The sequence below is a fragment of the Mauremys mutica genome, chromosome 8 (assembly GCF_020497125.1).
Source record: "Mauremys mutica isolate MM-2020 ecotype Southern chromosome 8, ASM2049712v1, whole genome shotgun sequence".
NCBI lineage: Eukaryota > Metazoa > Chordata > Testudines > Geoemydidae > Mauremys > Mauremys mutica.
The window spans coordinates 79,593,406-79,618,708 of NC_059079.1; the positions used below are offsets into that span (position 1 = coordinate 79,593,406).

Genomic DNA, 25,303 nt, shown 5'->3' on the forward strand with positions numbered 1-25,303 from the left:
TTACAACAGACAAAGCATAAAGCTCTTCATTTTTAAAACAACCAACTCTAAACTCCACGGATGATTACAGGAGGGTATCTTTTATATCATTTTTTGTAAATTGAATATCGATAGTCTGTGATAACTATTAACATCACAATATCACTGATCTGATCAGACATAAAATTTCTCTATATAAATATTGTCTGAAGATGTTCTGTAGAGAGATAAGACAGCATTAAAGTTCAGGGCATCAGAAACATTCCTTGTGGTATGGACACCTGCCAACTACTGCTGACTTCTCAAGAAGGTGTCATTTGATTATCTGCAGTAATAGTTAAAAGCAAAACAAAACAAAAACAAAAGATTCAACAAGAGGTTAACTGTTCCTGGAGGTGATGGAGAGAGGAGAACAGAAGAAAACACTGAAACAGAATCAAGTTAGATCACTGAAGCAATAAACATGACACTTATGTCAATGATTCAAACTGGCTGAATCTGATGCAAGAAAGCTTGAAAGAGCATGAGGACTTGCCTGGTATCATCAGGAGTCACTATGAGCAGCGAGGGTCATGTAGGAAGCAAAGCATGCCAGTTTGGTAGCAGTATTTTAATGGTTTATAGCAGTGCCCTTTTGCCAGATGATTACTCAAAGGTAATCAGTTTTGAATGATCCACAAAGTAAACTTTTCAGTGTATGACCTGTTAACCGGCTGTTGCTCAAGTTCTAAAGGTTTCAATCTCTCCACATGGCAAAGAGCCAAAATTAGAGAATCCAATAAAGTGATTATCTTAAAGATGGTGGGGAAAAAATTATACCACCTTTAATATATATGTAACAATATACAATTGCATATTATCTCCAGCTACTGCAGATTTAATAGTTTAAGTGTAAAAGAAGTATTGTAAATGCTAATTACTGATGGTAAAGAGTTCTAACCTACCAGATAAAAAACACTGAGTTTATACAGTTACCACCAGTTTGCAAACTACGCCATCTATTTCAGTCACTACATTTTTAATTAGAATGCTGTAGTTTGAACATTCAGACAACAATCTGACCTTGTTAACAGGCTGAGACAGCTTGAGGAAGGCTTACTTTGTCTGCTTATATCCCCAAACCGCAAATTTCATCAAATAGCCCAATCCGGACTTACCTGCAAGAAAAGAGAATACAAATATTGGATTACAGCTCAAACTTAAGATAAACATGTCAGTGAGAACTGAAAATAAATAATGCATCCTTAAGAAATTTCACACTAGTAAGAGCTCAAATAACTTTCAATAGTATAATAAATTTGACTGTTTTTCCCCATGACTTAAATAACTGAAATAGCATTTTAATCCTGACAATTTAATTATAAAAGGTTGCATAGCCAAAGGACAAAAACGTATACCTATTGATTTTCAGATTTCTCCTACTCTGAAGTGTAGTCTACTCTGTTTATACCAGTCTGTCTTGCCTTTGATTTTTCTCCTTTATTAAGTCAATACAGTGTGCTTAACATTTTTTTTTTAGTCAATGTGACAGTGCACAGGCAAGTATATCAAAGAGCAGACAGGCATGATGGCAAGGCTCCTTTTTGTTCACTTTTAATTGATTTTTTAAGGGAGGAAAGGTAACGACCTATCTGACACCTCATGAACTCAAACTGGAAACAAATGTTTTGATCATACACTATCAATTTATCAGGAGGAGTCAGGAAGGCTTTAATAGTAGCATTCCCATATCAACCCTCCAGCACTTTACATTAAAGAATAAGAGTAGAGGAGGGGAAAAATTGACAAACATGCTCAGCTTTTGCAAAAGCACAATATATTAATGGTTCACTAGGCACAGTGCAGTGCACTAACATTACTGTAGTTAGGATTTGATCAGCTCTTCTGTATCTGTCTTCCGTGATCATCTTCATTCTGCCACTTGCATCTGAAGGTGCTGCCTACAGAGGACACAGGTTGTGGTTTTTAGGGGGTCTAATAGAGCTGGGTGCTCAACTACCATTTATTTTCAATGTGAATTGGGCACCAAACCCCATTACACCTCTTTGAAATCCCAGCCATAATTACTAGATAAATCATGTATACGCTGAGCCCGTCAGGAACAGGGGTTATACAGTAACTCTTCAGCTCCCAGAACACAGGGCGCTACAACCGGGGCTCAAGAACTCTTTTGCTTGTAGCAGACCCTTATCTTCTCTATGGACCAGCCAAGAAGGCAACATCACTCAGGCAAAATCTCCGGAAGTGGGGCCTGATTCTCCACCCACACCCATTTTAAAATGGTGTCACTTCCCTGAATTCAGTGGCACTATTCCCAGGCTTAAACATGGGCCTAAGTGTCTGCAAGATTGGGGCCTACCAGTCAACTCTCACAATTTTACGGTGAGATTCTTAAAATGTGCTGCTGTTCTGAAAGCCCCACCTCCTGGAATCGCATGAGAATCTCAGCTTTCGTTTTAAAAAGAAGTTGCAGAGAAAGACAGTTGCAGAGGGGGAAAAAAGCTTGAAAACCCAACCCTAAAGACTCAGAACCAGTAGATCAATCAAAAGAACCCCATTAAAAATTATATGATTTTAAGACAGTCCCATGATATTTGAATGTTCAGGGTTGGAAATACTGAAATACTGAAATATTGAGTAGCACTTATTCAAATAGTCCCACTGATTTCAATGGCACGACTTGAAGGAGTTAAATATCCCACAGCACAATAGGTTACAGAACTATACCCTAAGATCAGAGAGACGTTAAAAGTATAACTTTCCTGGGACCTCATTATTAGCAATTCAGGAGTCTCCAGAAGCTAAGTTCCCTCTGAGCTGCATGGCTGTGCAGCAGCCTATTAACTGCTGCATAGGCGCTCAGGGCTGTGGCAGGGAAATGATGCCTCTCCCCCAGGCCCGGCCCTGCCATGGCCCCAACCCAGCCCTGGCCCGGCCCTGCCGCAGCTCGGGAAGAGGTGCCTATCCTGTGGTCCCGGCCCCAGAGCTGCCACGGAGGGGAGAGGCACCTGTCCCTCTCAGCCCAGGTGCTTCTGCGGGGAGAGAGAGCTAGGGGGAGTCCTCTCTCCCCATTGTAGCCCCAGGCAGTGATTTCCCTACACCCCCCCCAGGGGGGGTGTACACCCCCCCTGAATTTTCCCAACACCCCCCCTAGTTTTGTGAGCTAGTTACATACCAATTTAGTGACTGTTTGGAAATCTGAATTTAAACTGAAACATTAATACTTCAAAAGCTTATACAGTGTATGATAAAATATGAGTATCTGAAAAAGTATAATAGATTTGAAAAGTATGAACATAGACTAGCTTCCTTGCTTCCTTATACAGCTGTTTTTTATGATGTCAGTGCATTCATTTCGGTGATGTTGGCCAACCTAATAATTTCAAATGATGATTTGTAAGCAAAGTTGAAATGGGCTCTCCCTGACAGCTAGTGATGAGCTGGGGGCTAAGGCTTCAGGGTCAGATTATATTTACATTCACACCTAATCTACCTAGGTATCCAGCAAACAGAGCTGTGTTGTCCAAGTGATAGATTTTGGCTGGGGTTGGGTTACAAACCACTTGAATGTGGGGGTAAGGGGGGATGAAATGTTGTTCTTATTGTATGAGTAAAAGGCAATAGAACTGTACTTAGCCTGTGATGATTTGAAGGCATCAAGAGAGAGGGTGGGGACCTGTCCCTCTCCACTGTTTAAAGACAGAGCTGATTAGGCTCCAATAGATAGTCTTTTGTTCTGTTAAGTGACCACTGCAGCCGAAATCACTGACAATCAGGTCTAAGTGCTTAGTCCTGTTGTGGGGACAGTGTTCCTGTGGGTACAGTGTTTTTGTGTAAGAGACAGCCCAGACTGCACTAGCAGCGAGGTTCCCGCACTGAGAGCTCAGCTGAAATCACTGAGAGCTGGTGGAACCTCGAGAGACCAACTCGCAGAGGTCACAGTGATAGGTGACAGCAGAAGGTGACTGTGCAGGGCCATTGGCAACAGAGTGGTGGAGTGAACGGTGGCACAACGAACAGCCGTGGCCAGAGCAAACTGTGCCTTTTTGTCCCCCACCTGGGAGGTGTACTCACGTGAAAGCACCTCTGAACTCTGAGTCTCCACTGACCAAGGACAACACCGGTGAGTGAAGTGCAGTGGAGAGAAAAGTGAGGGGCATGTTAAATAAACATTTGTTTGCTGGACTATATTTTAGTCACTTTGCTCCAGAATGCTAGATTTGTGACTGGGAATGGAAACTTATATAAATATGTTTCCCAGTAGGCCAAAATTTAAAAAATGCAGTATTTGCCAAGGTTGTTATCTCACATTGTTGCTATCTTGGAAGGTCACTATGTTGGGGAGTTTCTGTACTAAACATTTTTATTATAATTAATTTTTACATAAGAATGGTCATACTGGGTCAGACCCATGGTCCATATAGCCTAGTACCCTGTCTTACAACAGTGGTCAAGGCCAGGTGCTTCAGACGGAATGAATGGAACTGGGAATCATCAAGTGATCCATCTCCTGTTGCCCATTCCCAGCTTCTGGCAAACAGGCTAGGGACACTCAGAGCATAGTGTTGCATCCCTCTCATCCTGGCTAATAGCCACAGATGGACCTGTTCTCCAGGAATTTATCTAGTTCTTTTTAAAATCCTGTTATAGTTTTGGTCTTCACAGCATCCCCTGGCAAAGAGTTCCCTGGGTTGACTTTATATTGTGTGAAGAAATACTTCCTTTTCTTTTTTTAAAATCTGCTGCCTATTAATTTCATTGGGTGACTGCTAGCTCTTGTGTTATGTGAAGGATTAAATAAAATTTCCTTATTCACTTTCTTCGCACCAGTCAAGATTTTGTAGACCTCTATATCTACTCAGGACACTCCCTACACTAACACCGGAACAAATCAACATACCCTTAGAGCCCCGACCAGGGTTATTCTATCTACTACCCAAGATCCACAAACCCGGAAATCCTGGATGCCCCATCATCTCGGGCATTGGCACTCTCACTGAAGGACTGTCTGGATATGTGGACTCTCTACTCAGACCCTATGCCACCAGCACTCCCAGCTATCTCCGTGACACCACTGATTTCCTGAGGAAACTACAATGCATTGGTGACCTTCCAGAAAACACCATCCTAGCCACCATGGATGTAGAGGCTCTCTACACAAACATCCCACACACAGATGGAATACAAGCTGTCAGGAACAGTATCCCTGATCATGCCACAGCACAACTGGTTGCTGAGCTCTGTGCCTTTATCCTCACACACAACTATTTCAAATTTGATGACAATATATATCTCCAGATCAGTGGCACCGCTATGGGCACCCGCATGGCCCCACAATATGCCAATATTTTTATGGCCGACCTGGAACAACGCTTCCTCAGCTCCCGTCCACTCACGCCCCTTCTCTACCTACGCTACATTGATGACATCTTCATCATCTGGACCCATGGGAAGGAGACTCTGGAAAAATTCCACCAAGATTTCAACAGCTTCCACCCCACCATCAACCTCAGTCTGGACCAATCTACATGGGAGGTCCACTTTCTAGACACCATGGTGCAAATAAGTGATGGTCACGTTAACACCACCCTATACCAAAAACCTACCGACCGCTATGCCTACCTTCATGCCTCCAGCTTCCATCCCGGGCACACCACAAGATCCATTGTCTACAGCCAAGCACTGAGGTACAACCGCATCTGCTCTAACCCCACAGACAGAGACCAACACCTACAAAATCTTCACCAAGCATTCTCACAACTACAGTACCCGCACGAGGAAATAAGGAAACAGATCAACAGAGCCAGACGTGTACCCAGAAGCCTCCTACTGCAAGACAAACCCAAGAAAGAAACCAACAGGACTCCACTGGCCATCACATACAGTCCCCAGCTAAAACCCCTACAACGCATCATCAGGGATCTACAACCCATCCTGGACAATGATCCCACACTTTCACAGGCCTTGGGTGGCAGGCCAGTCCTCGCCCATAGACAACCTGCCAACCTGAAGCATATTCTCACCAGTAACTGCACCTCACACCATAGTAACTCTAGCTCAGGAACCAATCCATGCAACAAACCTCGATGCCAACTCTGCCCACATATCTACACCAGCGACACCATCACAGGACCTAACCAGATCAGCCACACCATCACAGGTTCATTCACCTGCACGTCCACCAATGTAATATACGCCATCATATGCCAGCAATGCCCCTCTGCTATGTACATCGGCCAAACTGGACAGTCTCTAAGGAAAGGGATAAATGGACACAAATCAGACATTAGGAATGGCAATATACAAAAACCTGTAGGAGAACACTTCAACCTCCCTGGCCACACAATAGCAGATCTTAAGGTGGCCATCCTACAGCAAAAAAACTTCAGGACCAGACTTCAAAGAGAAACTGCTGAGCTTCAATTCATCTGCAAATTTGACACCATCAGCTCAGGATTAAACAAAGACTGTGAATGGCTTGCCAACTACAGAACCAGTTTCTCCTCCCTTGGTTTTCACACCTCTACTGCTAGAACAGTGCCTGATCTTCCCTGATTGAACTAACCTCGTTATCTCTAGCTTGCTTCTTGCTTTCATATATATATATACCTGCCCCTGGAAATTTCCACTACTTGCATCCGAAGAAGTGGGTATTCACCCACGAAAGCTCATGCTGCAAAACGTCTGTTAGTCTATAAAGTGCCACAGGATTCTTTGCTGCTTTTACAGATCCAGACTAACACGGCTACCCCTCTGATACTAGACCTCTATCATATCCCCATTAGTCATCTCTTTTCTAAGCTGAAAATCCCCAGTCACTTTAATCTCTCCTCCTGTTTCATACCCCTAATCATTTTAGTTGCCCATCTCTGTACCTTTTCCAATTCCAATATATATTTTTTAGGATGGGTGACCAGATCTACACACAGTATTCAAGGTGTGCACGTACCATGAATTTATATAGAGGCAATATGATATTTTCTGTCTTATTATCTATCCCTTTCTTAATGATTCCCAACATTGTTTGCTTTTGTGACTGTTACTGCACATGGAGTGGATGTTTTCAGAGATCTATCCACAATGACTCCAAGATCTCTTCCTTGAGTGTTAACAGCTAATTCAGATGCCATAATTTTGTATGTATAGTTGAGATTGCTTTCCAATGTGCATTACTTTGCATTTATCAACATTGAATTTAATTTGCCATTTTGTTGCCCAGTCACCCAGTTTTGTGAGATCCCTTTGTAGCTCTTCGCAGTCTGCCTGGGACTTAACTATCTTGAATAGTTTTGTATCATCTGCAAATTTTGCCACCTCCCTGTTTACCCATTTTTCCAGATGAATATGTTGAATAGGACTGGTCCCAGTACTGACCCCTCAAGGATACCACTATTTATCTCTCTCCATTCTGAAAACTGATAATTTATTCCTACCCTTTGTTTCCCATCTTTTAAGCAGTTACTGATCCATGAGAGGATCTTCCCTCTTACCCCATGATGGCTTACTTTTCAAAAGTCAATTTAAATTAAATACATTTTTTTAAAATTATATATATTTTTAGAAATCTAGATCTGTTATGTGTTATGGTGTAACTTGCATTATTCTTATGTTAAATTTGCATTATCCTAACAAAACATTTACTTTATTCACTTTCTTCACATCAGTCAAGATTTTATAGACCTTTAGCATATCCCCCCTTAGTCATCTCTTTTCTAAGCTGAAAATTCCCAGTCATTTAAATTTCTTCTCCTGTTTCATACCCCTAATCATTTTAGTTGCCCATCTCTGTACTTTTTGCATTTCCAGTATGTCTTTTTTCGGATGGGGTAACCAGATCTACACACAGTATTCAAGGTGTACATGTGCCATGGATTTATATAGAGGCAATATGATATTTTCTGTCTTATTATCTATCCCTTTCTTAAAAAAGCAAAGGTTTCAGAGTAGCAGCTGTGTTAGTCTGTATTGCAAAAAGAACATAAGCTTTCATGGGCTACATCCGATGAAGTGGACTGTAGCCCACGAAAGCTTATGCTCAGATAAATGTGTTAGTCTCTAAGGTGCCACAAGTGCTCCTGTTCTTTTTAAAAAAGCAAACAGAATGTTGGGAATCACTGACTGCCGCTGCACACTGAGTGGATGTTTTCAGAGAACTATCCACAATGACTGCAAGATCTTTCTTGAGTGTTAACAGCTAATTCAGACTCCTTCATTTTGTATGTATAGTTGAGATTGTTTTCCAGTGTACATTACTTTGCATTTATCAACATTAAATTTAATCTGCCATTTTTGTTGCCCAGTCATCCAGTTTTATGAGATCCGTTTGTAATTCTTCGCAGTCTGCCTGGGACTTAACTATCTTGAATAGTTTTGTATCATCTGCAAATTTTGCCACCTCATTGTTTACCCATTTTTCCAGATACTGACCCCTCAAGGATACCACTATTTATCTCTCTCCATTCTGAAAACTGATAATTTATTCCTACCCTTTGTTTCCCATCTTTTAACCAGTTACTGATCCATGAGAGGACTTTCCCCTTACCCCATGATGGCTCACTTTTCAAATGTCAATTTAAATTAAATACTTTTTTTAAATGTATATTTTTTTAGAAATCTAGACCTGTTATGTGTTTTGGTGTAACTTGCATTATTCTTATGTTAAATTTGCATAATCCTAACAAAACATTTACTTTATTCATATCTCTTTTATATATCCCATTGGTCCTGACACCCCCCCTATAAATTTGAACACCCCCCCTAATTTCAATTCCTGGGGAAACCACTGGCCCCAGGACAGCCTGCTCCTCAAACCCCTCATCCCCAGCCCCACTGCAGACCCTGCACTCCCAGCCAGAACCGTCACTCCTCACACACACCCCAACCCTCTGCCCCAGTCCTGAGCCCCCTCCCACACTCCGAACCCCTCAGTCCCACCCCCACCACATGAATTTTGTTATGTGCACCAATGGGGAGGTGATGGGTCACACATCACCTCCCTATTGGTGCACATAAAAATTTTTTCTGCACATGCGTGGAAGAAATTAGAGGGAACACTGTCCAGAAGGCCCAAACATTTGAAATATTGGACTATACGTTTGGTTTGTTTGCACAGTTTAAAATCAATCATTAGAGAAATAAGGAACATCACACTGCCCACTACTAGCAGCATGGATATCAAGGCCAAGCCTGTTTATTATTTAGTTCACTATATCTATTCAATTTATGAGTAGCAATAACTAAAACCCGAGTATACGTTTTTATAGTGTCTGACATTTTAAACTATCCCCAAGTGCTTTGAAGAATGCATGTAAAAAACATTGGGTATGAATTTACATACTTTAAGAGGGGGATAATCTCTAAGTAATTGTATTCCAATTTACGGTGACAAAACTTTCGAACTCACCCTCCTACTTCCCCCTTCTCTGTCTCTTTTTCTCCGTAACTGTATAAACACACATATGCAGGAATCCACTTATAAAGATTCTCCAGTTACACAGGTTTTATTAAAAGCACCATTCAGTGCAACAAACATAAATCTACTCACAAGACTGCAGGCTGGGAATTTACAGCTTTATTTAACTGCATCATAACAGACTGTGCAATGGGGGGTGAACTCCCACTAACTAAACAAGGGAGTTAACCCTACCATGACCATTTTAAAAGAATAGGAGTTTAGATGCCAAATTGTTTTACTGAGTTTCTTTCAGAGAGTAACTAAACCTGAACCTTTTATCCAAATAACCAAAACTCTGTAAGATTGATAAACTGAACCAGATTCAAACCAGACCTATCTGGGCTTTGCAAAGTAAAAGCTCACTGCTGAGGTTTTTGTAAACCCACAAATTGGCTTCCTTGTCCCATCTGTGATTTCAATGGAATTTGACACATTTTCAGCAAAGATTTAATCTGCTTTTCCTGGAAACAAAAGAGGGAGTTATTTCCACCATGTTCCTAACAGCGCACAAGTGATGGCTGCTCTTGACTGCATGCAGAGCTGCTACCGCTTGAGCTAAAGAGCCAAGACACTGGAGCTAGAGACTGTACTAACTCATTTCTTCTGTGGATTGGCACAGAATGGACTCTGTAACACATACATTACCAGATGGTAACATACCCCCCGCACACACACACCCCGCCTCACACATAGGATCTGAGCAAACTCACCCCTTCTCCTTGGGATTCATCCTACCACAAACAAGTAACAGTAGCAAGCAAGAGTCAGCCTGAGCTTCCTCATTAGCTTGTCCCTAGGGTTTCTCCCTGCTGGTCCCATCTGTTCCTTTATCCTAATACCCTGTGATTTAGCAATGGGGCCAAATTCTCTGCTGGCACAGCCAGCATCACCAACTCCACGAGTTCAGAAATCAGGCATCAGAACCTCACTACCCCAAAACTTCCCAAGAATGACCAAACCCCATGAAATTTTAAGAAGAATTGCTCTCCCTGCCTGTGCCCATGTGTGTTCAGTGATCATGAGGTGAAAGTTCAACCTTAAAGGCACACATACAAAAAGCTCATACAAAGAATGCGGGACCAGTTCTCTTCTCCTCATCCTCTCCAAGCCTCCCTGGCTACCCATTAACAGACTCCTTTAGCTGACTCCACCAGCCACTCCCATGCCTCCGAAACAGACTTCTGAAGAACCCCACTGCCCAGTTTCTCCCCACACTCCTGGCAGACTCTGGCAGTTGTCCTGAGTCCCCAGCCTGCAGGGCCTGGGCTCCTACTCCTGGTAATTCCTTCCTCCCACACTCTGAAGGGGAAGCGAGTCCACTGCTGTTGATGACAGAGTTTAGGGTGAGGGTGCCTTTGCAGCTGCCTGCAGTACAAGCCTGCCTGCAGCCTCTTCTGATTGAAGTGGGAAGCTACGGGCAGCTAAGGCAAAATTCCTGAGCTGTCTCTTATCTTAACTCGAGAGCTCCCAAAATTGGTCCAAAATCATGACAATATTTCAAGTGTTGGTAACCCTCCGCAGCTCTACTGCTGTGAATGGAATTATGCCTGCAAATAACTTGGTCCAGGGACTCAAGCCATTTATGCTGCAGATGTGGAGCTAAAAAGACACCACTTACAGCCAAAGTAAAATAGCAGCATAGCTCTGAACAGGACCCTAGCACTTGGTACACTGTCATATATGAAGTTCCAGTCTGCTGAAAACAGCGTGCACACACTTAATTACTTTGGAAAGCAGCAATTAATTATGGGCTACCGTCTAGGTGTTAAATCGTGCATTCCAAGGGATTTTCACCTCCTATTAGTCTGCTTTAGCTGAGCTGGGGAAAAGAATAAATTGTCACTGCAGCCCATATAGAAGCTGCTAAGGAATAAGCCCTGATTCATGGTTTTGCTACAGCTACCCCCCACTAGGAGTGAAAATATGACCTTCCAGAACCACTTCTCTCAAGATCACAGACTCACTGCAGCTAGGGCACTGGGAGAAGAGCACATCTTTCACCACACACTGATACCTACATTTGTGCATTGGAAACCTCTTACAAAGCATTTTCCATCACACTGCCTAGTCCTGCTCCCAGTTAAGTCAATGGCAAAACTCCCATTGAGTCAGAGGGACCAGGATAAGGCTCAAGGTATCTTTTCCTGAAGTGGAGTTTCATACTAAGAGAATAGGGTCTAGTCTACTTGGCAAAAGTGTCACTCTGAATAGTCATGTAATCCAAGAGGTGAAGTCAGCCATTTCCAAAACGCATGCAATACACTCTTTCTGATATCGGGCTGAGTATCTTACTCAAAGCCCTCTAATGACATTTGGATGATTTATAACCCAAACATGCTGAAACTCACATTTTACATACACCTAGAGAGTGTTCACAACTATTGACCTTAAATGTTTGATTTCTAGTGTTACATCTGCATATAGGGATCCTCTTACACATACGGCAGTAAAAAAACAAAACACTATATCTATATAGAGACATACATATTTGAAGCACTTTAGAAACAGCAGCTAATTAAGATTCAACACCCAGGGGAAGGGTATTTTTACTTGACTTGAATATCTAGTACTAGAAGACAAACTTCAGGCAAAACTTTACATTACAGCAAGTGCTCTTGTCCTGGGGAGGAGGAGGATATTCCTCAAGAAGGGCTTGATAGCCCCTTTGCACCAGCATGACCATTGCCAAGGGGACATTGGGAGGGATGACTGCCTCCCCACCTCCATCCCCAATATTTTCCACATGAAGAAAGCCAAGTAAGAGAATCTCAGACTCATACCTGGACTGGTGGGTCTTTGCACAGAGGCCTCAACCTATTGCTCTGCTACTAACGAACTTAGCCTCTCCCCCACCCCTGCCATATTCCACATTCTGTATATTCCTCTCCTCTTCCTTGCTTTGAGGGCTACTCATTACACCTCTCAAGGCTTCGTCAACCCTATATCAACTTCCTTCTAGTGCCACCTCTTCTGTTTGCTTTCAGACTTCTGTTACTCTTCTCACTTCTAGGAACACATGTCTCTTCTTAAGATTTTTTTTTCCCATCCAGCAGCAGTTCAAAGTCACAGTTTTAGGTGAGGCAGTGGCTATACCCTCCCTTTGCTGCATATGTGGTGACAGTGAAAAACAGCCCACAGGCAGCTGCTGGGTTGTCTGAGGACACCCTCTTTGAAATGCTGCTGCTGCTGCTGCTAACAGCCCCATTATGGAATGCACACCGCAGTCTGGGCACTGGAGGAACTGCTCACATGGGTCTTCCACCCAGACAATGGAAGCCCAAGGCTGTTAACAGCTGATTTAGTTTAAAAAAAGCAATTTTTAAAACACTGATTTTACTTTTTCTTTTTTTCCCTGAGTAGGGCAAATTTCTAGTTAGCCCAATAGCAGAATTAGTCTTCATCCCAGCCCATATCTTGGACTCCCTCACTTCCATGCTTCATCTACCACTTTCACAAGCTGCCTCCTCTAGGCTTCCATGTCCCAGTATCATTCTGCTCAACATGCCTCCAGAATCTCCACTCTCCATCCCTTTTTGGAGGCCTTTGCCATGGGAGACCAGGTCTGTTTTATTTCTCCCGCTATGTACTCTCTAGGAACCAAGCTGGGAGCTCAGAGAAGACAGGGATAGAGTATTAGCAGAATACTAAATTAGGTAATCCCAATATTAGGAGACTTCAGCAGTCCCAGATTTAGAGAAGAGACAGAAAAGCAGGCCCCAATGTAAGTTTACCTTCTGGAATGTATCTAATAACAGCACTTAGGGATCATGGAACTGGGTAGACAAGCTCTTCAGGAGAGTGGATGAAAAAGAACTTGTCTAAACTATTTAGGATTTAGATAAGCTACTAGTGAAGAAGAATGGTGCAGTGATTAGGGTGGTAGTCTGGGGCTTGGAAACCTGGGCTCAGCTCCCTGCTCTGTACCAGAATTTCTGTGTGACCTTGGACAAGTCATAGTCTGTGCATCAGTGCCCAGCATCTGAAAAAGGGGGTATTTCCTTATCTCACAGGGATGTTGTGAGGATAAATAGATTGGTGATTGTGAGGTGTTCAGATACTATAAGTACCTATGATAGACCAAAGTATCAGGAGTAGTGGGAAAGGGAAAAGTCTGCCTACCACTCCTTATAACTAACTGAACATGCTGAGGAAAGGAGAGGAGTTTGGGACCCTAAAGCACAGATTCTCCTTGGTCCCAAGGAGAAAGCAGAGAAAACAGAAAAGAGGAAGGAGGTAGCTGCCTGAAAGAAGCTATGGGAAAGAGGAGCAAGGAGAGAGCAGTCAGAGAGTCTGAATAATTCCCTCCTCTGGTAATGGCTTTCAGAGTATTTCTACATAGCAAAGAAAAACCCGTGGCTGGCCTGTGCCAGATGACTCAGACTCATGGGACTTGGACTGCAAGGCTGTTTCATTGCTGTGTAGATTTTCAGGTTAGGGCTGGAGCCTGGGCTCTAGGATCCTTGGACTCCAGCCCAAGCCCAGAGTCTACACAGCAATGAAATAGCCCCACAAGCCCAAGCCGGCTGGCACAGGTTTTTCTTTTCTGTGTAGACATAGCTGAAGTCTTAGGGTATGTGCTGTACAGCACAGAGGGAGAAAACTCTGCCTGCAGAGAGAGAGAGAGATAAAGGGGAACCAAAATAGTAAATACCTGAGACAAAATGGCTGCCATATTTAGTGCCTGTTAGAGATCGGTATACTTCACTTGGTGTGACTGTTGATATGTGTTGGCAGCGATTTTGTCTCAGGTGTTTACTATTTTGGTTCCCTTTTTACCTCAGAACATGAGCAGAAGCATTATGTAACATCACCTATAGCATGGAAGTTTGAAGGAGCAGAGGGTACAGGAGGGAAGAGTTTGAAGGAGGCACCAGGAGGTCAGTCTGTGTACACATGGCCAGAATGCTAGCTGCAGCATCTCTTCTGTCAATAATTCTCCTAATAACAAATCAGTTTAGTTTTACAAGCACAGAATCTGTTTGTGTTATTATCCAGCATGGTTTACATGAAACAAAATCAATCTTTTTCATAAAGATTCTGCACTTAATCACTCTCTAATTTCAAAGTCATGCACTCTCTTCTCCCAGGCTCTCTGCTCCCCTAACTACACTCTTTAAAGTGCTGCTCTTCACCTAACCTTCCTAACGGAATTTCACTCAGCACTTTGGATAGCTTCATTCAGCATGTAGCTCTGATGAACTTTGAAGGAGCTAGTGCTTCAAAGTAAGATAAGGAGGCTAGTTTTGTGGACAAGATACTAGATTGTGATTCAACAGACTTGGCTGTAATTCCCAGTTCAGGTGCAGAGACCCTGTGTGATCTTGAACAAGTCTCTTCTTCTACTTGTTCTTCAGTAGGCCTTAGGAGGATAAATCTATTAAGGACTGTGAGGTGCTGTGATACTACCATGACAAGGGCTATTAAGTATCTAGATAAAAAGGTGACACATCTATGAAACAGACACTCAGAAAAAGACAGTGAACATTAGAACAAGGCCTGCAGAGTTTGTGCAAGTTTGAGATAACACCAGATTATCCCCTCTCATTCCTGGTGCATTTTATAACATTTATGGAAACAGAGCAAACAAGGGCGTATAATTTGGGCCTCTTGATTGATCATATTGGTAGTAGCTTGGTACCATTTGAAAGAGAGTTATTAATAAGTCTGTACAAGCTCTGATTTCCAGTGTTGGTTTGCTCAGCTTAGATTGATTCCAATGGGCTGCGTTACTCAGGTATACATTTAAGATGCTATGTTTTCCTTGGTGAACTGCACAAGACTGATAAGCTACACCATACAGAGGAGAGAATGTATCTTGTGAGGCATTTATGATTGGATTTTGTGAGTTCCAGGGAAAAAAAAAATCTAGTTGGGGAAATCTGTAGTAGTTATTGCTGGCTAAGACAGCAATAAGAAATTCTCTGTCACTTCTAAATTTTGCATTACCAGTTGACAGTGAGAGTTAATATTATATCTTCAAGAAGCATTTAGCACCCTAGTGTCTTATTTCTTTCCAGCTTCCTTCCATATCTATGGGCCAGCTCCTGGAAAATACAACAACTGGGCAAACTGGCACATTAACACTGCTTGTGCAGACTGTGTGCATCCATATCCTGGCTGGCATCAACCACACAGTTCTCACTTCTGCCATTCCACCACATTTGCTTAAATATTAACATAAGGAGCAAAACCTGTGCAGGGAAATATTCAGAGGGGCTATTCCTGGATCAAGGGTGCATAACAACATGCAGACATTCACAGAGACAGATAAGCTCAATGGGGGTGTTTTCGTTGATGGAACCCAGTATGAAACTTTCAGACATAGCAGAGCATATTTGACTGGGGGGCCTTCTACTAGGCTCTCCAGAAAGCCAGAAGTCAGCCTGAGATCTCCACTGTAATGATCCACTTTTTCCCCCAAAGCCTTTTCACATAAGTGTTGACATGTCCACATAATGAAGATGGGAAAAGGAGATTTTTAAGACAACCGACTTACTCTATGTTTGCACAGCACACTTCATAATGAGGTTCTGACCTTGTTGGCCTCCAAAACTTAAACACAACATAAATATTGAGCAACAACAGTGGCAACTGGTATACTTAAGGTAAGAAAGAGTGAAGTCTTCCGTGGCCCAACTGTTGTGAGAATCTAAATTCTCAATCTCTTGGCGTAAGGGCTGGATGTTCTTATATTAAAAATAAAAGGACATCTACATTTCAGAGTGTTACGGGTTCTAGAAACACTCATATACCTAAATAAAAATGATGCCTTTTATATACTGGTTATATAGAGGTATTCTTAGTACTTTACAGTAAAAGAAAGACTGTACTCCCACTCCTGCATCCTTTGCTAATATAACTAGTCTTATCTCTCCAAAGGGATTATGCATATAAGTGTCTGTTTAGGAATTAATACTGTGCCCATCACCATGGTCTGAGGGCTGCAGGATTGGACCTTAAAGCCTACTCCTGTTAATAAGATGGAGTTTCACCAATGGCTTCTCTAGGAGACAAGCATGTGCCACAGGGTACCTCTGTCATTACCTGGTGAACCTCACTGTCTGGCCAATTCAGAGACTTTCATAGTCACAAATGCACACCAGGCCATTTATCTTTCTCCAAGGTGTGCATTTATTTCCCTTACATAATACAGTAATACAATGCAACACAGGTTTATAGCAAGGACAGGCTTCCACACAGCCCTCATTCCTCAGCCGAAACTCACCCTCTGAGCCTCCTTCTGAGCTACTCCCTTCCTTTCTGTTTCCTCCCCTTATAATCTCCCCCAACTTACCTTCTTATCCCAGTGATTGTCACCCAGGTGCTCACAATCCCCTGCCAGAAAGTGTATAACTGCCCTCAGCTGGGCCTGCAGCAATGTCAGTGATCAGGGTGCTGCTGATAGCACTCTGTCACCACCTGGCCCTACTCATTTCAATCATAGACTTTGAGGTCAGAAGGGAGTACTATGATCATCTAGCCTGACTGCCTGCACATTGCAGGCCACAGAACCTCACCCACCCACACACTCCTGTAATAGACCCACAACCCCTGGCTGACTTACTGAAGTCCTTGAATCATGATTTAAAAACTTCAAGTTACAGAGAATCCACCATTTACACTAGTTTAAACCTGCAAGTGACCCCTGCCCCATGCTGCAAAGGAAGGCAAAAAAAATCCAGGGTCTCTGCCAATCTGACCTGAGAGAAAATTCCCTCCTGATCCCAAATATGATGATGAGTTAGACCCTGAGCATTTGGACAAGACCCACCAGGCAGATACCAGGGAAAGATTTCTCTGTAGTAACTCAGATCCCCCCCAGCTAGTATCCCATCTCTGACCATTGGAGACATTTGCTGCGAGCAGTTGCAGATGAGCTACCTGCCATTGTAGGCAGTCTCATCATAACATCCCCTCTATAAATGTATCAAGCTCAGTATTGAAGCCAGTTAGGTTTTTTGCCTTCACTGCTCCCCTTGGAAGCCTGTTCCAGAACATGAGAAATTAAAGCAATGAAACACCATGTTACCTTAAATAAAATCCATTTGCTGCACCCAAGAGATTCTGGGGAAAAAAAGTATTTTAAGTCTGCTTTCAAATGGTGATAAATCCATGGTCAGCCTCAGGCCAGAAGGGAAGGTATGTCGCCTCAGGGCCACAGAGCAAAAAGTTACTTTCTTGGAAGTCTCTGGAAGTAACAGCTCTTTTCCTTCAGACCTCAGGGAGTGCAGTGGTATAGATGCAGTTCAGCAGGGAAAATCAGGTAACTCTGGCTTCCTATGTATCTCTCAGCTCTTTGAGGTCAGAGGAAGGATGGTCCAGTGGGTAGGGCACTAGCCTGTGCATCAAAGACCTTGTTCAATTCTCTGCTCTACCACATTCTTCCTGTGTGATGCTGTGCTTAGGGCTTGTCTACACAAACAGTTACTGCCTGGCAAGCCAGGATCTATAGCACACCAGCATGCCTCAGTAATCCTGTGGGGACACTACTACAGTGTACTTAAAGCCCCAGAATGCAACAGGTAGTAGTATGCACTCAGAACTTTCAGTGCCCAGTAGGAAAGCCCACATGGGATGTGACTGGGCAGCAAGCTGCTGTGCTGTAGACTCATATCCTGGCTTGCTGTGCAGTAACTTGCCTCATAGACAAGCCCTAAGTCCTCCTGTGCCTCAGTTTCCCATCTGAGAAAAGGAGATAATAGCACTTCCTTGTGTCACAGAGGAGCTGTGAGGAAAAATACATGAAAGATTGGCAGGTGCTCAGATACTACAGAGATGGGAGCCACGTAAGTATCTACGATATGTAGACAGAAGAAGAAGATAATGTGCTTATTGGAGGCAGGAGCTAAGCAGTTCTAAATAAGCCCTTCAGACCACTGCATATATGATCTATATATTGTATTTCAGTTTGAGGACAGCAAAATAAAAAACAACAAATTCCAAGAAGTATTTAACACTGCCATGGAACCTGAAACCCAAATCTAACTGGCAGCTGATGAGCAATTCTAAGTTAACACTCAAAGATAAATGTGTTACTAACTGACAGTGCTGGCATATTTTTTCCATAACAAGAGATCAGGTCCAATTGTCACCCTTAACCTTCAATTACTATATATTTTAGACTGTACTGAAACCTTAATATAATTGACTAGAGTTTGATAAATACTGAACACAGCTGCCACATCCCAAACTATTAAGATTTCTGCAGCATTACATTATTTAATAGCAGGACTTCGTTACCATCACCAATATTTAACTAACACCCACACATCATATAAGTAGGTTCATTCAAATACATTCATGGAAACAACTTAACTCTGGGTGAGATAATGTGTATACTGCTGCCCTCTGCTGCCTCTATTTCACATCAGCATAAACCCAACAATTTAAACACACATTTCCCTGTACAGATTTTTTTCCAGAGACATACAAATGATAGCTAGTGCAAGAGGACATAGAAAATGGCAATAATGTAGATTTGGGTTCATTCATCTAAAAAATCCTTCCATTTTCCTGAAGGAAACTGGCTCCACTTCATCTCTATACTTCATTGATTTGTCGACTTTGAAAATCAAAGCCTTGATGTGCACTATAAAGGGACTATATTTTGTGTGATCACAAGATGTGCACTTTGCTTCCTTTGTACATGCAAAATCCACATCTGCTAAGAGAAATGGCTCCTTGCATCTGTGCACATCGCTTTGGTGCCTGCATGTGCAATCCTTTGAAAGTGTGACCCTTCCTACCTACAGTAATTTGTATTTATTACCAATACCAACACCAGGATTGGTTCAGAAATTGTGCACAATGGCAAAATAGACCACTGTGCACAGCAACAGACACAAAGTGAGATAAAACTAAATGCTTTTTGTGTTTCATCATGGGGTGTAAAACCGTGCACAAGTGATTAGGTGACGGTGTACCTTCGGGGGGGAAGTGGTCAATGTTGGCTGTTGTCATCCAGCAAAGCCCATACCAATCATCAACTAGTCAAATGAGGGCATTAAGGTTCCAGGTTACTGGACCTTCTGCCTTAAAAAGTATAGAACAAGTAACAATTGGCTGAGAAGTAATAAAAATCTCAAAGAGCCTATGCCCGTCCCTGCCACAGTAAATCTTTCTTTGGCCCAAGTTTGGCGCTGGTGGTAACAGGGAGAGTAGGGCCCGAGGAGTTCCTCTTCAGGCTGGTTATTGAGGGGTAATGGAAGAAGACAAGCTACAGGGAGAGAGGGAAAGGGTGTGTAATGGAGGAAGAGTGTGATGAGGAGTCCTGAAGGAAGAGATTATGGTTCTGATCCTTCTCCCATTGATGGATCAACCAGTACAGGATCAGGTCTGTGAAGAGGAGAAGCAGGAAAGATCTTTAACAGAGAAGGGGGATATTTAGACAGAATATAAGAAAACCAAACTGAAAGGGGAAAAAAAATCCGCACCAAGTAAGAGGACCCAGATGAGAGTAGCACCATAGTCCTTAATCACAAAGGTGCTTCAGAGATTCCATTCCTCACATTGCTTGCCTGCTGTAATATTTGAGATTTGTCACTTGAATGAAATTCAAGCTAGGGATATTCAAAATAGTCATTAGTCCCTTCCTAAAAATGGTGTTAAGTAGAGCTCAGGGCACTATTATTCCTTGTGGGATAGAGATAATGTGAGGTCAGAGTGAGACAAAGTCCTTAACCACCACAGTTACCTGGGGATTGATTGCTGGAGAAAGTATAGAATTGAATTGAAGTTAATGGATGGTATTGTATTGTTATTGTGTGCTGGCTAAAATCAGCAAGAACTGCAGATGTCTTAATCTGGGCTTCTTGAGGAAGTGCAAAGCCTATACTTACAGTCAGCAGGCATTCTCTAATCACTGCCAAAAATTATAGACTATGCATGGCTTAATGCCACCATTTTGCAAAATTGCACCTTTAATGCTGAAGCCTTTTTTTCCCTTTGTATTTATATCCATGTTCAGAAAAGTAACTCAAACAAGCGCTCACTACCAAGTTTTCAGTTTGGCACTTGAATACATACTCTGGTCTTCAGTTCAGTTGAACAATGAAATCACAAAAAGGCAAAAAAAAAAAAAAAGCCCTATTACAAATGGTCTTGTTATATGGACTGTTAGTGCCTCTTTCCACATGGAATTTTGAGATGTGCATTTGCCATACATAGTTTTAGAATTCTCAGGCTTTCATAAGGAGGATCACATCTTAATACATGTTCAAGTTCTTCTCCCATTCTTCACTGAATAATACCCCTGAGGCATAGATAATAAGTCAGATGTTACACATGTGTATGGATCCCAGATCAGCCACTGAAGTCTGACCTTTCCCTCTTGAATTGCCACAAGAATCCAGTTCCCACAGGGAGAATCCCTCTAGCCAAGCTTGTCTCTTCCCAGTTCTCTGCACCTCTTGTGATAGTGATGAATAGTTCTAGGGATTGCTAATGCTCCTTTAGGGGAACAAATGGGAGATGAGTGGTGCTTAGCACACCATAGAAGATCAAGTTGACCATAGAATCCTAGAAATGTAGGACTGAAAGGGACCTCAATAGGTCATCTAGTCCTGTCTTCTGCACTGAGGACTAAGTATTATTTGGACCAGTGCTTCTCAAAGTTGGGCCACCGCTTGTTCAGGGAAAGCCCGGTGGTCCAGGTCGGTTTGTTTACCTGCTGTGTCCACAGGTTCAGCCGATCACAGCTCTCACTGGCTGCAGTTTGCTGCTCCAGGCCAATGGGGGCTGTGGGAAGCTGCGCGGGCTGAGGGATGTGCTGGCCGCCCTTCCTGCAGCCCCCATGGCAGTGTCTGGCCCCAATGGCAGTGTCTGGCCTTGCATCCCCTTTTAGGGAAGGCCTTTCCATTGCCAAGCTCCATTGCAATGTTCTTCCTCCAGGATGGATGGCTGGATCAGTAGAGATAGTGTGAGTTTGGAAATGGAACCTTGAGCCGGAGAGAGGAGATTTTTGGGAATTTGTTCCCAAATGCAGTTCTTTCTAGCTTTAGCCCAGCTGTTCACAGGAGGCCTTTTCCCCTTCTTCCAAAGTTTCATCTCTATCTGAACAATACAGAACTCCAAGGAAATCTGATAGCAGAATGCGTCCTTTACAGTGGACTTCTACTGCATCCCATGCACAGAACTTCACTGACTATAATAGGCATTCCATGTGGAGCAGAAGTGCAGAATATGTAATCACCTGCAGTGCAGAGAAAGAGATTTTTCTCCCAATGTTATAGCACATATACTGTCTGATTTAAATAATGCAGATAGTACTATAAGAATTTACTTCTTATTAGCATTGTGTATAGTCCGTCACACCTCAGACACAGTTTCTTTTTGACATAGATTCTGTGGTGATGAGAACTTAGGGCTCCAACCCACGAAAGCACTTAAACATGTGAGCAATCCCTTCTCTGCTCAGCAAAGCGTTCAAGCACGTGCTTCATGTTACAGTCACTTAAGCATGTGCTTAAGTGCTTTATTGAAATGGAGTCATGAATACCACAGTGATGGACACTCTACCAAAACCAAAAGGACAGCACGATTCTTTTAAAAAGCCTGCTGCTAACTTGAATTAGCTAACCCTGCTGCAACTGGTAAGGTCAAAGAATGTCAGTGTCTACCTGTTCCCATAAGTTAGCACATGTTGAATGAAGACATACAGTCCTCAGTTTTATGGCATTACAAATTCTCCTTAACATTTGTTTTTCTTTATGCTTTAACCCAGCACAGGGTTTACTTCTTTTCATTATTAGCCTGTATATTTATTCATGGCCACAAGGGACACAAACAACTGGATCCCTGCTGAGAGACGGAAGAAAGGAGTGTTGCCTCTATGGTATCTTTTAAACCTTCTTCTAACTTGCAAAGAAGTTAATTTTATTTAATTGTTCTCAGAGACTATCTCTGGCCATGCTCAGATGAGATGGCACAAAGCTACTTCAGTCAGGGAAGAAGGGCATGAGAAACAGCATTCCGCACATGGCTTCTGAAAAATCTATTTAAAGAGGAACCCTGAAAACTATTTTTCATTACTCAGTTGCCAGGTGCATCTTGTAATCAGAGTGACACAGAAGGCTACACATTCTGCAGAGCGGGGCTAGAAGCTTGTGCTTCTAAGAGATTAGGCAATCTTACCAGAGGTATAGATTGCTCCTTTGATTTCTGACAAAGGGCTTAAACAGCCAGTGGTTCCCGAGCAAGGTTTTTAAGTTTCCTGTGTTATCAGGGGCAGTTGGCATAGCAGCTGATAATCTTAAGAGACCAAGGGAAACGATCTTCTGAGGCAACTTGTGGAACTAACTTATCTCCAGTGAATTCATTTAGACTTCCAGTTTTCTGTGGTCTCAAAGGCCATCTTCATTTCACACTCCTGTGCACCTCAGAGGATGTGAAAATTGTTCTGTAGCAAGAGCATCTAAATGAGAAAAAGTATTAAACCTCCGCTTCAACACAAAGAACTTCAAAGTGCAAGAGATTGGAGCATGTTTTTTAAAAAATCCCCAGGTATAGAGCTACAATATTTGCTGCTTAGTCAGTGGTTTGTCATGAGTTAGTATACGACTATAGTAGCTACGAGTGAAGGGAGAGGAGATTCCAGCTATCCATGTTTTCCTGTGAATTTGTCACTCAAATTGCAATAAAACTCCCTTTGCCCATTTAAGATATTTTGCCCTGGTTATAAACAAAGCCAGCAGAACAATGGCTATGCTATATCAACACTAGCATTGGAAAATTTGCCTATAAAATGGTATCTACTAAGCCAGCCTCCATGTACATGTAAAAAGCACTCTGTAAAGGACCTCTCTATCCCAATACTAGGAATAAAAATCATATTGTCACCTTAACGATACCTTGAAAACTAGAGATGGGCAGGGACTTCAAAAGGTCCAGAAGAGAGTACAGAAGAATGGCTGCTTTATCCAATACACCGGAACTCTTAGAAACCACTTGACCTTTTTCCTCCCGCCCAACCCACTCCTCTCTCCTTCAGCAGGTCCACCCATCTACACTATCCTTCTCTGTCTGTGTTTCTTCCTCGGAGTGGGATGGGAGTTGCCAGTGGTTGATAACCATACTGGATGGAGGACCCACCCCAGTCGGGTATAGCTCCTCCCTCTTTCCCAAAGAGAAACAGCTTCTTCTGAGCCCCCTTGATGCAGGGCCCTGACCGAGAACTCCACAACCTCGGGCAGTTGTGTGAGAACTAGATGCAACACCACCCAACTGAATTCTTTAATCAGGCTCATTAGAAAGTCGTGCCCTCACCTTGCTCAGGCGACCATGACAACACAAGGGGCACAGCAGTGAAGAATCAGGATCACATCCAGCCAACCAAGGAAGTCAAGAAAAAGCCCTGGGACAAAACAGTAACCAGCTCTGTTCTTCATGGAACCTTCTACAATATTACTGAATAACCTTATGTATCCCTCTAGAACACAGCTATATCCTCCCCCTGTCTCCATGCCCCCTACCCGCAAGTGTAGCCTGGCAGGTACTCCTATTATGCTCATCTCCCAAATCATTCTTATCTCCTGTCTCTCTGCTTCACTCTTTCCTCTGTTCTAAATTCTTTCTTCCTGCTAATTATTGAAGGTCAGACAGTGCTGTTAAGGCACAGGCTTGTGTTTGGGAGAGGCTGGGGGAGCCTCGCTCCCCAAGGAAAGATATATACACTGAGCTATCAGCATGACTTGGTCCGGTGATATTTCCACAGCTTTTGCTGAGGCATGTTTAAATCTTGTCTGAACACTAGATGGCAACCAAAAACTTCCATACTGGCTGTTTTTCATTCACAAGCCTATGGGTTTCTTTACATGTTAATATTGTATACAAAGATTAAATCAAGGCCATGGTAAAGCACATTGGTCAAAATATTGCTCTTCCAATGGGGGGTCGTGAGCTGAACAAAGGGCCTCTGAGCCATGCAGGGCAGGGTAGCTGTGGAATGCAGGGACAGGAGTATGCTCCGGGGCATATGTCACTGTTACTCCAAAAAAACTGAAGTTGAACTGCTTCTGTGCAAGTGCTCTACAAGCTATCTAGGGAGGTGAAATACTTATTTGGTTGATGTTTCAGGCAAATACACCTACTCAGGAGGAAAAGATCACCCCCACGACAGCACAGAACACCTGGGCACCTTAGAATTTCAGAAATAATGACTGGGGAGCTGAAAACTAAGAGGACTTGACGTGGTTGACAAGTAGAAAAGAGCTTGAAACAAGCCACTTGGATCTTTGAGGCAGTTTGGATGGAAGCACTCAGGGGGAAAAGGGATGAATTAGAAGACAGTGAGTGGTATGTCTGCCTGGTGACTGACATGCTATCGGACATCAGGTGGAGAGAGAAATCAAGGCTAGATAAGGAACATTTGAGAGACTCAAAAGGTAGTATGGAGAGCTGTCCATCTGGTTATGGAAGACGCTGTTGTGCCAGGCCCAGACAGAGCAGAAACCTGGCCCCTTAGTAAGAAGATGGAGAAGGTTACAAGAACAGAGCATAGTTTATATCACATGGAGACACAGAGAAGATTAAACGAAGAAGAGGGCAAACCAAGAGGAACACACTGTAGACTGAAACAGCTAATGTGGCACGGTTTAAAAAGGATAAAAAGGTGGAGGGTGCTTAGACTGAAGGATGAACAGCTGTTGTCCAAAGCAGCATGTACCAACTGGAAAAATATCTCATTAAACCAATGGTAGGACAAGTCCCAGGGCAGAGCTTCTTGGAGATCCTAGATAAGTAATTTGCTTTCTGCAGTGGAAAAAGTAGGGCTATAAGGATGGTTTAAGAGCAAAAAATGTATTCAGTGATTCTGGTTTAATTGTGGGAAAGAGACCTTAAAAGGAAGGAGCTGAATTATGCTGCCTTGCAAGA

At 42.8% G+C, this 25,303-nt stretch overlaps 1 protein-coding gene across 6 annotated transcripts in view; it reads right to left on the reverse strand.

Annotated features, from left to right (window-relative positions):
• Positions 1-25,303, reverse strand: part of KCNIP1 (potassium voltage-gated channel interacting protein 1) — an 849,721-nt gene that overhangs the window by 275,946 nt on the left and 548,472 nt on the right. The window contains exons 1-2 of one of the 6 annotated variants that reach the window (XM_045026848.1): positions 1,834-1,852; positions 1,042-1,136 (exon numbers count right to left, since the gene is read on the reverse strand). The exons of 3 other annotated variants lie outside the window; for them this stretch is intronic. The gene's annotated coding sequence lies outside the window, so the exon portion shown is untranslated. Of the gene's footprint in view, positions 1-1,041; positions 1,137-1,833; positions 1,853-17,462; positions 17,520-25,303 lie in introns of those variants that run through there. 2 more of the 6 variants (XM_045026849.1, XM_045026854.1) reach the window with 2 other exon arrangements.